We start from the raw sequence: 12,526 nt of genomic DNA on the forward strand, positions 1-12,526 counted from the left end.
TCATGTGCTCTTCCCTGGGGAAAGCAACATTTCCTTCTGCCTTTTTTTCTCAATTGCCTGTATTTCTTTCTGTAGGGTTGAAGTTTCGTGGGCTTTTCCACATCTACTTTAGCATGTCCATTGGTATCATCCTAGATCAGCTTTATTTTTAGTAGTCACGTTGGTGAGACTTATGAGTGTAATTCTTGATGTTACAAGTAGATACAACCCCATAGCTGACTCAGTGATCCTCTGGCTCTTACAATCTTTCTGCACTGTCTTCTGCAATGTTCCCTGACCCTTAGATATGGTAGTGTTTTATAGATGTATCCATTGGGATTGGGTCCAAATCTGCATGTTGATTTGCTGTGATTTTATGTAGTGGTCTCCATCTGCTGCAAAGAGAAATATTCTTTATGAAGGGTAAAGACCACATTCATCTGTGTGTATAAGGACAAATGTTTACAGATTGTTTTAGGGATAAATGATAATAGATTGTTTAAGGGATTATGCTGCTTTAGTAAAGCCAAAGATCTTCCCCCAATAACCACGATTTCACTAGCACTACATAGTTTGCTAGGTTTCCAGTGCCAGATAAGGTCTAGGTAACTGGGAGCAGTATGTAAAATAAGACTGTTTTAAATTAATGGAGTATTTTCTCTGCATTTGTCAAAATTACTAATACATTAGACATTGGTGATATTTATGGCCTGTATGATTTTATACTCATTATATATAAATTTTCTTTAGATAAAAGGGGAAATATGGTGATATTTTGTATGTGCTCTAGTAAATAAACATTGCCTGAAGATCAGAGGGTGGAGCTAGCCACTAGTTAACCATTGAGACCAGGCAGTGGTGGCAGACACCATTGATTCCAGCACTTGAGATCTCATGCCTTTAATCCCAGTACTTGGTAGGCACATTTCATCTAAGCACTAGGAAGTTGGAGACAGGAAGTAGTAAGATGGTAGAGAGAAGAATATAATGCAGAAGGAGACAGGAGCCCAACCCTTTCTTTTCAGTCTGAATATTTTGTAGACATAAGAACTTTAGTGGCTAACTGCTTTACTTCTCTGTTCTTTAAACTTTTACAGCTTAATATCTGACTCTGGATTTTTATTATTAAGTCCAATTAGAATTTATTACATTGTCCCTGTGACGCTATATTGAACAGAAGAATTTCATCTATGTACAACAACTGAATGATGTCTTCTTGAGAAAAAATAAGGTTGACAGAACAGTGCACTCTTAATCTAGGGAAATTCTGAGAAACTAAAATATAAATGGCTATTTAAAAATATGGAGACAAAACAATGATTTCTTTCATATCTACAGTGGTATGTCTGTCATGTTATTTTTTGGAGCATCAGAAAGAAACATTATGCCATTCAGTCAAGGGGAACATAACCAAAAATTTGTTAATAGAAATTTTAATCTCCTCTATAACTGTATATATATGCATATATTCTTAAAGATCAGGTGCCTATGCTAAAACGCAAAGGATACATAGATTAATTGACCTAGTTTTTGATGATAATTATTTCCATTTTAAGTTATGAAAAGTATTTGTTTATGGGAAAGGTGTTAAACAGTCTTCTATCACTGAACCTATATTCATCTTACCTATTATTTGATTTTAAATTGAGACAGGGTCTTATGAAATTTTCCAGGCTGGCCTTGAACTCACCATGTCCTCTGTCAGACCATGAACTTGTAATCTCCATGTGTCAGCCTCTGAATCCTTAACAATAAAGGCTTATACAACAAAGTTGACCTTTTAAATTGTTTGAGGTACCTATGTAACTGACTAAAATTAATTCATACTATTAAGAAAAGAAAGAATAGGTCAAGTTTTCCTGTCCTGGCTGCCTGTTCCAAAATAATTGGCAGTCGCTTCCAAAATCACTTGGAGACTTAATATCAATTATCAATGCTTGGCCAATAGCTGAGCTTTGTTGCTGACTAACTCCTACATTTACATTAGCCCGTATTTCTTATCTATGCTTTGCCACATGGCTTATGTCATGTTCCCTCATATTTTTGACCCATCCTGCTTCCTTGGTGGCTGGCTGGTGTTTCCCTGACTCTGCCAGGCTTCTTTCCATCAACCCACTAGTTGGGTTGTCCCACATATAATTCCTGCTTGACTACCAGCCAATTCGCATTCTATTAAGCCAAGCCAAGTGACAAATATTCACAAGGTACAAAGGAATTATTCTACAGCAGGGAAGCAAGCAAACCTCTATTGATAAAGAACTAGTGTGACTTAATATGTATACTATCTTCAGCATTTGATTTTGAGATTTTGACTTTCCTGCATTCTTCTTTTAGATTTGTATTAATTAAATAGAATAAGATTGACTCTAATAAATGTGTTTAGCACATTTAACTTTGTTCATCTCAAATCGTTAGTCTTCTCATGATATAATATCTAGTAAATTTCTGTTCCACTAAAAATATAAATTGTAAACAATAGAAAAGGAAAATTTACAATCTTTAAGTCTATCATTTAATAAGTAACAAATGTAATGTGGTTTGATACTTTGAAAGTAAAGTATAATTTTCTTGTGGGTTCTATAAACACTAAAATTCATTGAGGAATAACGAACGGTTAGTATTTATTTTTTCCTGGCAAGTATTTGAGAATCTAGAGTATAGTTCTTTTCTGGGGATATGTAAGTCACCAACAATGAGAAAATACAGATTCATTTAAATTCTGTGCAACTCTACTTAATATAATATTTAATATGCTGACATTTAAAATATTTATAACCTATAACATCAAGATTAATTATGAGGTCACACATGTCAGAAATATATTATTACTGGAAATGAGCCATCATTTAGATGCTGCTATAGGCTAATCATTTTTGCTGCCAATCTGTGCCAATTACAAAGGCTATGGATATGAGGTAGAAATCTTGTAGATATAAATGTCACTTTTCTCCACCTGCTAAAAAGTGTGCTAGAAACATTTACAAAATAGAGCATATATTTCAAAGCTATCAGGAATTGTACTCATTAACATATCAAGCACCTTATTTTTGTCATAGCAGAATCTCAATACTTTGTCAACCTTTTTTGTTCCTACTTCTTATTGGTAAATACAGTAAAAGATACACCTGACATTAAACTGATAGTTTGCATTCAAGAGTAGTACTAGGTTGGCTCTCTTCCCTCAACGACTATCTTTTTTCAAATAATCGAAGTGAAACTAATCATTGTTTATAACAGTTTCTGGTCTAATTTGTAAATTTAGAATGGTTTAGAATGTGGGTTGTACTGAAATGAATATGAAATAAAAATTCTTTTGAGACATTTCTGTTCTGGTTGCAAACAAATGAGTTCTTTTCATGCACCTGGAGGGTTTATGAAAGCTCAGTCTTTCAGTCTCACATCGAAAGTGTATGCTTAAATAAATGTAGTTGGTGGTAATTTGCATTTGCTACGCATTTCCACATAATGTTCATGAAGTTCATGCCAAGATCCCAGGTTTCTAGCCACGTGTTAGTATTTAAAGGACGACTCCTTACCCTATACCATATACAGTAATTCATTGAATATGACTCCAAATATACAAGGAACAAAAACCCCCATTGAATTATAACCAATTGAAAAAATTGTACTGATAGTTTTCTTTATTAAACACACTGACTTAGTTAATGACTAAATGAAAGCACAGCATATTTTGTATACTATAGTAATATTTAAATAAAAATTTCTACTAAACAAAGCCATGATTAACAAAAAGTAATATTCCCTGATACAGATTTTTTTCATAGTATTAGGACAGAAAATAGTCTTGTTTACAGGAACTGTGGAGTGAAATGGAATGAATAACTGTTAGGCCTAAGTCTTGCGTGAGAAAAAACAGTTCCAAAATTTTGAGCCAAATTTAAAGCAAGCGTTAATTAAATACTGGTCAGATAGGTGGGCTCTGGCTAGGTCCTTCTCTGGGTTCCCAGGAAATGGCCCAAAAATCACATTCTGCGAACGTTTAAAAAGGCAAAATGCACAATTCACTACATTTCCCATTGGATCCAAAGAGAGGGAAGGATGCATCCTGGTGTTGTATTTCCTACCTAAGTACTGTCTGCCTACTTGTAATCAAGAACCTCTAGTGTAACTGGTTCAAACAAACTTCTTTAGGGGAGTGATAACCTGTGGATTTTTATTTCCCAAGAATGACAGACAGCCCTCAGCACTCCAGAAAGTTATTTTATCCTCGGGCAAGTAGAGTTTACAAAGGTGAACTTTGCGTCTTATATTTTCCTCTTGAGTAATATCCTGAGTTAAATCCTTGACTCTTGTGATTGGTACCTATTTATATTATTTTATCTCAAGACCCATTTTGCAATGTCTCTCGAGTACAGCCTGACGGTAATCCAGAACGATTCATATATAGACATCCTAAAGTCGTTTAATACCTTTTTCTTTTCTTCATTAAGCAGGCCATGTGATGTACTGTAGAACTCTTTTAATTAATGAAACTATCTGTTGACAAATCTGGGCTTACTTTCCCAGTGTATGCAGTTGTTAGTATAGATAGCCATTTTGTCCCCTATGCCAGGGAGTTTTCTTTACACTTAGCATGACTACAAATAGAGTTCTGAACATATTGAGGCTTAATCATCTTTAACAGTTTATAATAAAACAATACTGTCTGAATTGAACGTCTTCTTAATACCAACAGAAAAAAATTAAATTCTGAATATATTCTATAGAAAAATGGCAACTTTTCTTTCCTTGTCCTTACATAGTGCACCTCTACAGAATATCACAGTTTCTTACATGACTCAGTTTACCAAAATATAACTTACCAATGTTAGCTAAACAAGGAGTTAGTCATCTATTTTGAAATCATTCTCTGTTAGCCTGAATAGACCTTACATAAGGAGAGACTTTCCCAGACTGTGTAGGTTTATGTCTTGCTGCATCATAAGATAGGAATAATTCAGTCTCTGGTGCTTAGTGTTTGGTGATCATAGATGTGGTCTTAAATTTTAGCCTTTTATTTATCTATCAAGATTTAAAACGTTGTATAAAATATCTTATACATTTAAAATGTCCCATAAGCTTATAAACTTAAATTATTTTAAAAGCTGTTCCACAAAATATATCCAGTTTTTTTCAACTAAATTTTCTGTAAAAGTCCAAAATTTCATGTTAAAGAAGTTTAAAATCTCTCAACTCTATGATGCTGCAATCTCAAAATAAAGTACCTGTTAGGATACAGACATTATGCTGGCTTATCTCTGTCAGCGGGCAGGATGAATGCACAAGCATTCAGACAAATACTTAGCAATATCACTATGATATGCACTGTATGACTAAATCGTACTTTGCATAGCTGTGTAAGGCTCTGTATGCTTTTGCAAGCGTTCCTTTGTAAACAGTGTTTGCCTGTCCCTCAAGCTCTCTTCATTTCCTTTCTCAGTGTATCATCACAGCTTCCCTTTCACCTCCCCCTTACCAATAAAATACCACATAAGTCAGTTTACTCTGTGACTCATTTCTTGCTGCTTATGCTAAACAACTACATTTGGTGAAGTTACTCTGCCAGGCTCTCCCTCTATTCATTGTTCCCTATGACCTGGTGGTCTGAGGCACACAGGGACCCTGAATGATTCATTATGGCAGCCCACATTCCAACCACCAGTCAGCTGTGCTATTCTGAATATGTCAGTATAAACAATTCCCTGGACCTGTAGCAATGAAAGAAGATCATCCTGAGTCCGACTCCATGATCTTGGAAATAGGAGCACCCCCAGCCACCGGTCTTCAGGGCTATGGTTGGTCCCTTTTGTAAGCAATCACCTCCTGCAATTTCCCATGAGTGAGGCTTTTTGGTCTCTCCAACTCCATGTCCTTAGTACCATAACTGCACCTTTGTTTCTCAGACTTAGGTCCTTCAGGCTCCAGTGTTTCACTCTTCATGCCTTCTTGTCTCTTGGATTCAACATCCTTTGGGCCTATTGCCTTTGCCCTTGTTCTTTCAGCTGATAAGTCACTGAACAACTTGAGCCATTATCATTGACCCTGGCCTAGAAAGCCATTGGATCTTTCTGCCTCAGTCATGGGAAACAAGCTGACAAAATATAAGCCCATCCACTTCTCTGGGATGCCTTTTAGAAAACCTAAAGCCTATACATTTAATGACATTTGTGAAGACTTTTTGACTCCCTCACCTCCATATTTAAAAAAATGGCCCAAATATCCCCCTAGAAACCAACTCAAATTGGCGACCTATTGGCTCTTTAGATTCTAAAATTTTATGGGATCTTTCTAACTTCTGTCAGCAGATGGGTAAATGGACGGAGTTACCATACATCCATTCTAACTCAGTTCTAAACACTCCCTCCTTGCTTCCTATTCTTCATCTCATGTCCTTCTAGCTATGCGATCTGAATTAGAAGAATCCTCCACTAATTTAGATGCACTAACAAACCTCTACCATTTTGTTCTCAATGAATTCCTTCTGCCCCTCCAGTCTCTTCTTCCTCTCTAGCAATGGGCCACTCTAGCAACCTGACTTTTGAACCTACTTTCAACCCCCCAGTTTCCCATTTTTATGACACTATGGGCTCCTTCCTTACACAAACCCATCTGTCTACAGTTTTCCCTTCGAGAGAGGTGGCTAGAGTGGATTGATGGGTTAAGGTACATGTCCCATTCTCACTGTCAGAACTCTTCGAAATAGAAAAAAGCTGGGTTCTTATAACCCTACCACTTTCATAAAAGAATTCCAATATATTACAAAACTTATAGTCTCGTCTTTCATCACACACACACACACACATATATATATATACATACATTATACACATATATATTATATACACACACATATATATGCATATATATATATAATTTTAGCTAACAATCTACTACCTGAGGAACACAGGTGAGTTTGGGGATCAGGCAGGCTAAAACCCATGCAGACAAGGTTTATCAAACTAATGTAGCTCATCCTGTCAGTGAGGAGGTTGTCCCAGATCAGATCACAACCTTCAATGCCTTTGTAACACCCCAGGGAGCATTCTAGCTATAGATTAGTTTACAACCTGGTTCCTGAAAGGTCTATGTAAGGTTGCCCTTAAACCAGTGAAATATGAGAACTTTCAGGAAATCATTCAAGGCAGACATGAAAATCTGTCTCAGTTCCTAGCATGCCTCACAAAGACCGTGTTGCAATATACTGACATAGACCCTGAAAATCCAGAGGGCAGACAGCTCCCTATGACCCATTTCTTTTCCCAGACCTTCCCCAACATTATGGCTGGGCATAGTCACCTGGAGAGAGGGCCCATAACCCCACAGGCAGAAGTATAGTGCTGGTCTTTAAGATGTATTATGGGAGAGATCAGAAAGTTCGTGAACAAAAATATCAGTTGCTGTCCAAGGATATGCAACCAGCCACGGCGACTGCCCCTGAGGCTTCAAGTGTAATCAGGAAGGTCACCGGGCCTGGGCTTGCCCTAATACCCATGGGCAATATAGGCCATGTCCAAAATACCATCAAGAGGGACACTGGTTAGTCGATTGTTCCCATGTACATCATGGCATGGAGAAATCAAAGACAGACCACCCTCCAGCAGACTTTCTAGGCCTGGCCATGGATGACTGAGGGGTTCTGGTCACTCTTGACCTGAAAACTGTCTTCTCTGACAGGGATCCCTGGATAGACAACATGGTATCAGGGTGACCTGTTTTCTTCTTGGAAACCAGATCTACATACTTGGTCCTGAGGAAATTTTGGTTGACCCACCTCTCCTCATCTCCCTATTGTTGGTGTAGAGGACAGACAGCCTTACTGACCTCATCAGACCCCACCAATCAACTGCATTTTCAGTTACTCATATTTGGTTTGCCAGCCTGTCATGTACTCTTACTGAGAAGGGATCTTTTAGCCAAATTAGAAGCTTTTACTTGTTTTTCTCTTCCCATATGCTTGACCCCTGTTTTGCAAGTGACTCCCCTCCTCCCCCTCATAACAACCTACATTACTGCTTCTAATATGTCATTTCCTTTGCCAGCCTCCCACGTGGACCCCCCAATTTTAGGACACCAAAAACCCCTCTGTTGCTAAGCACCATTCCCCAATTGTCATTCAATTACAGGGTCCTATACAGTACATTACCCAAACCCAATACCCACTCTCACTCCAGACCCATAGGCGACTTAAACCAATTATATCTGATCTCCTAAGAAAAAAAACTACTTCATCCCATATCATCTTCTTTTAACAATCCTGTACTTGCAGTTAAGAAACATAATGGTAACCTACCACCTAGTTCCAGACCTCTGGTTCATTAATTCTGCAGTAGTGGTCCTCTATTATATGGTGCCTCATCTCTACAAGCTTCTTTCCACTATTCCCTCAGAGACCTCTCATTTCTCAGTTCTGGATCTCAAGGATCTTTTTTCTCTATTCCACTCATCTCTCACTTTCAATTATCTTTTCTTTCACCTGGACTGACCCTGATGCTTATTTCTTCACACACACAGGAAGCCACATTATCCCAGGCCAATTATACAAGGTATACAATTCTCAGTTCCTTTTTACATGAGGGGACCCAAAGAGCAGACTATACCACAGTGTCCAATACTGGGGTGGTGGAAGCACAGGCAATCCCTGCCCATATTTCTAACCAACACGTTGAATTAATAGCTCTCACCCGTGCCTTCCAATGGGCACAGAGACAATCCCTAAATGTTTGCACAGACTCCATATATGCTTTAACATCCTCCTTTCCCACACTGCTATCTGGAAAGAGTACAGGCTACTTAAAACAAAAGGAGGATCCATAACTAACTCAGGTCAAATTATGACCATGTTAAAAGCCTCCTATCTCTTCAAAACTGTAGAGATTATTCACATCCAGTCTTACAAGGAAGACAACTCAGTTATCTCTAAGGGAAATAACTAGGATGGCAAGGCAGCTAGGGCTGCAGTCATCCAAGGCCCTGACTCACCTCACTCACCACAGGGAGTTCATACACGACAACCCACACCCCCACAATCACACTTTGACTCTCAACAAATTCTGTCCTATTTACACCAGCTCTTTCATCCTAATAGTCTGGATCTGTCTCATTTTGTCAAAGCTTACCTCCAGCCCACTCCTGAGGACTTGCATTCCTTAAGAACCACTACCGCATCTTGGGAAACCTCTCAGATGTCAGATCTTAATTCCAGGTACAATACCCTAACTTTTCCTACCCACCAGGCCAGGGACTCCTTCCTAGTAACTGGCTGGCAACTTGATTTTACTCTCAAGCCCACAGTCAGATGAGACAAATATCTCCTCATCCTAGTGGATATGTTTCGTGATGGATAGAAACATTTCTGATCTCTAACAAGAGAGCTCAGGCAATCTCTGACCTCCTCCTCTGAGAAATTATCTCTTGATTTGAAATACTGCCTCTGTTTGTTCAGACAAAGGATTGGATCTCACCTCTCAGATATTTCAAATGCTACATAAAGCTCTCAACATTTTTTGGCATTTTCATATCCCATAATACCCCCAGTTCTCATGAAAGATAGAATGAATTAAGTGCTCCTTTAAAAAGAGTCTTGTTAAAATGTCACTGGAACATCAACTTGACTGGGTTAAACTCTTGCCTCTGGCTCCAGAATCTCCCCCAAATGACTCCTTTCCATTTCTTCTTTGAACTCATGTATGGGTACCCAGTTTTGACCCCTGGTTTCTCATCTAAATTTTCACCTCTCTCTGATCACCTACTCACCCTCTTACTCAATAATCTCCATTCCCTCCTATGAAACTTACTCCCTACCTCAACCATGTACCAACCCTTGTCCATCTCCAATGAAAATCTGCAATCATGTCCTTATCTGTCCCTAATGCTAACAACCCTCACCCATTTTCCTTAAATGGCAAGGCCCCTTCAAATTATTGTAACTCCCACAACTCTAAGCTTGAGTGTTGATTGAATCAGAGGACCCTCTTTATTGGATTCACTTATCCCATCTCAAACCCTTCACCTCTCCTCCTCAATTTCATCCTTCTCCGTGAATAGCAACTCCAATAGTACCCTGCTCCGTTAATGTTAGAGAACACTGAGATCAACTTCCTTGTCTCCAATTTCAGAAGAATGAGACTTCATCCCACATTTGTACTCTGATAGACAGGAAACCCCATATACTTTCCTTCCTGATCATTTTTCACTCCCCACAGGCTGATCTGCATTCTCTGCTTTCTACTTATTGCACCCTGCTTCATCAACTCCTCCCTATGTATACCCAATGACTCATTAAAAACATCTAATCAAACCAATTAGTTGTTGTTAAAAGACTACCAGCTGTTAGCCACAGAGGTAGAGGTGCAAGACTTTCAAATGTTCCCAGGTGGTAAGAGGAAAAAACACTGCAGACTCAAAAAAGGAGACTCACAAAACAAATTTTAATACAATGCTTTACTATTAACAGCCCTCAGAAATTAACGCCTTTGTCTTCTTAGTATTAGGGTGATGACATGATGGTGGGGAAGGAACAGATACTTTAAGGCTGCTTAAGTAAAGACAAAAAACTAATTGGTAATGAGGAAAAGTGATTTGAGGCATTTAAAGAATGAAAATTTCCAGGTTCTTTTCTCTATCTCATTATGTTACTATTACAGTAAGACTCCAAAATTCATAGTACTAATATGAATTGATAAAAGCCTGATAAGCTATTAACCCAGCAAAATTTAATTTTGCTAAATAGTATCTATCAAGAAAACTGTCCATTTCCTTTAATTTTTCTAATTTTTGAAATACGGGTTTTCAAAGTATGACATGAAGATTCTGTGGATTTCCTCAGGGCCCATTGTTATGTCCCCCTTTTCATTTATGATTTTTTTAATATTCATGTTCTCTCTCTGCCTTTTGTTTAGTTTGGATAAAGGTTTATCTATCTTGTTGATTTTCTTCAAGTACCAACTCTTTGTTACATTGCTTCTTTGTTGCTTCTTTATTGATTTCAGCCCTCAGTTTGGTTATTTCCTGGAGTCTACTCCTCCTGGATGAGTTTGCTTCATTTTGTTTTAGAGCTTTCAGTTGTGCTGTGAACTTTTCTCTTACACAGTTTTCAAAGTGTCCCATAAGTTTGGGTATGTTGTATCGCTATTCTCATTCAATTCTAGGAAGTCTTTAATTTCTTTCTTCAGTTCTTCCTTCACCCAGGGAATGGTGCAAATTGGCATTGTTCACTTTCCTTGAGTTTGTAGGTTTTTTGCAATTTTTGTTGTTGTTGAATTCTAACTTTAAAGAATGGTGATCTGATAAGATGCTGGGGGTATTCCAACTGTTTGAACCTGCTGAGGTTTGCTATATTTCTGAGCATGTGTTTGATTTTTGAGAAGGTTCCATGTGGCGCTGAGAAGAAGGTATATTCTTTTGTGTTTGGATTGGATGAAATGTTTTATAGATATCTGTTAAACCCAATTGAGTCATAACTTCTATTAGTTCCTTTGGTTGGTTGTTAAGTTTCTGTCTGATGGTCCTGTCTTGTGGTGAGAGTGGGGTGATGAGGTCAAACACTATAATTGTGTGAGGTTTCATATGTGGTTTGAATTTTAGTAATGTTTCTTTTACGAATGTGAATGCCTTTATAACTGGGACATAGATGTTCAGAATTGAGACTTCATCTTGATGGATTTTTCCTGTGATGAATATGAAATGACCTTCTTCATCTCTTTTGATTGATTTTAGTTTGAAGTCTAATTTGTTAGATATTAGGATTGCTACACCAGCTTTTCTCTTGGGTTCATTTGATTGGAAAATCTTTTCCCAACACTTAATTCCGAGGAACCACCTGTCTTTGAAGCTGAGGTGTGTTTCTTGTATGTAGCAGAAGGATGGATTCTGTTTTTTGTATTTATTCTGTTAACCTGTGTCTTTTTATAGGTGAGTTAAGATCATTAATATTGAGAGATATTGATGACCATTAATTGTTAATTCTTATTTGTTTTGGATTTGATGATGGTAGTGGTGTTGTGTGTGGATTCCACCCCTTTTTTCTTTTGCCTATTGGCAAAGAGGGGTTATCTATTGCCTGTGTTTTTGTGAGTGTAGTTAATTTCCTTAGGTTGGAGTTTTCCTTCAAGTACTTTCTGTAGGGCTGGATTAGTGGATATGCATTGTTTAAAACTCATTTTGTCATGGAATATCTTGTTTTCTCCACCTATAGTGATTGAAAGCTTTGCTGGGTATAGTAGTCTGTGCTGACATCCATGTTCTCTTAGTGTTTGTAGAACATCTATCCAGGACCTTCTGGATTTCAGAGTTTACATTGAGAAATCAGGTGTAATTCTGATAGATCTGCCTTTGTATATTACTTGGCCTTTTTCCTTTACTGCTCTTAAAATTCTTTCTTTATTCTGTATGTTTGGTGTTTTGATTATTATGTGGCCAGGGTCCTTTTTTGTGGTCCACTCTATTTGGTGTTTTGTAAGCTTCTTATACCTTCTCATGGTGCCCCATATTTCCTTAATATTTTGTATTAGGGATTTGCTGGATTTAAGGTTTTCTTTGGTCCATGAAT

The 12,526-nt window shown here is 37.8% G+C and overlaps 1 pseudogene; it reads left to right on the forward strand.

Annotated features, from left to right (window-relative positions):
- The first annotated feature begins 5,695 nt into the window (after positions 1–5,695).
- The window catches only part of LOC101826493, a 32,119-nt pseudogene continuing 25,288 nt past the window's right edge, over positions 5,696–12,526 (forward strand).

Source organism: Mesocricetus auratus, unplaced genomic scaffold (assembly GCF_017639785.1).
Source record: "Mesocricetus auratus isolate SY011 unplaced genomic scaffold, BCM_Maur_2.0 Super-Scaffold_100003, whole genome shotgun sequence".
Classification (NCBI taxonomy): domain Eukaryota; kingdom Metazoa; phylum Chordata; class Mammalia; order Rodentia; family Cricetidae; genus Mesocricetus; species Mesocricetus auratus.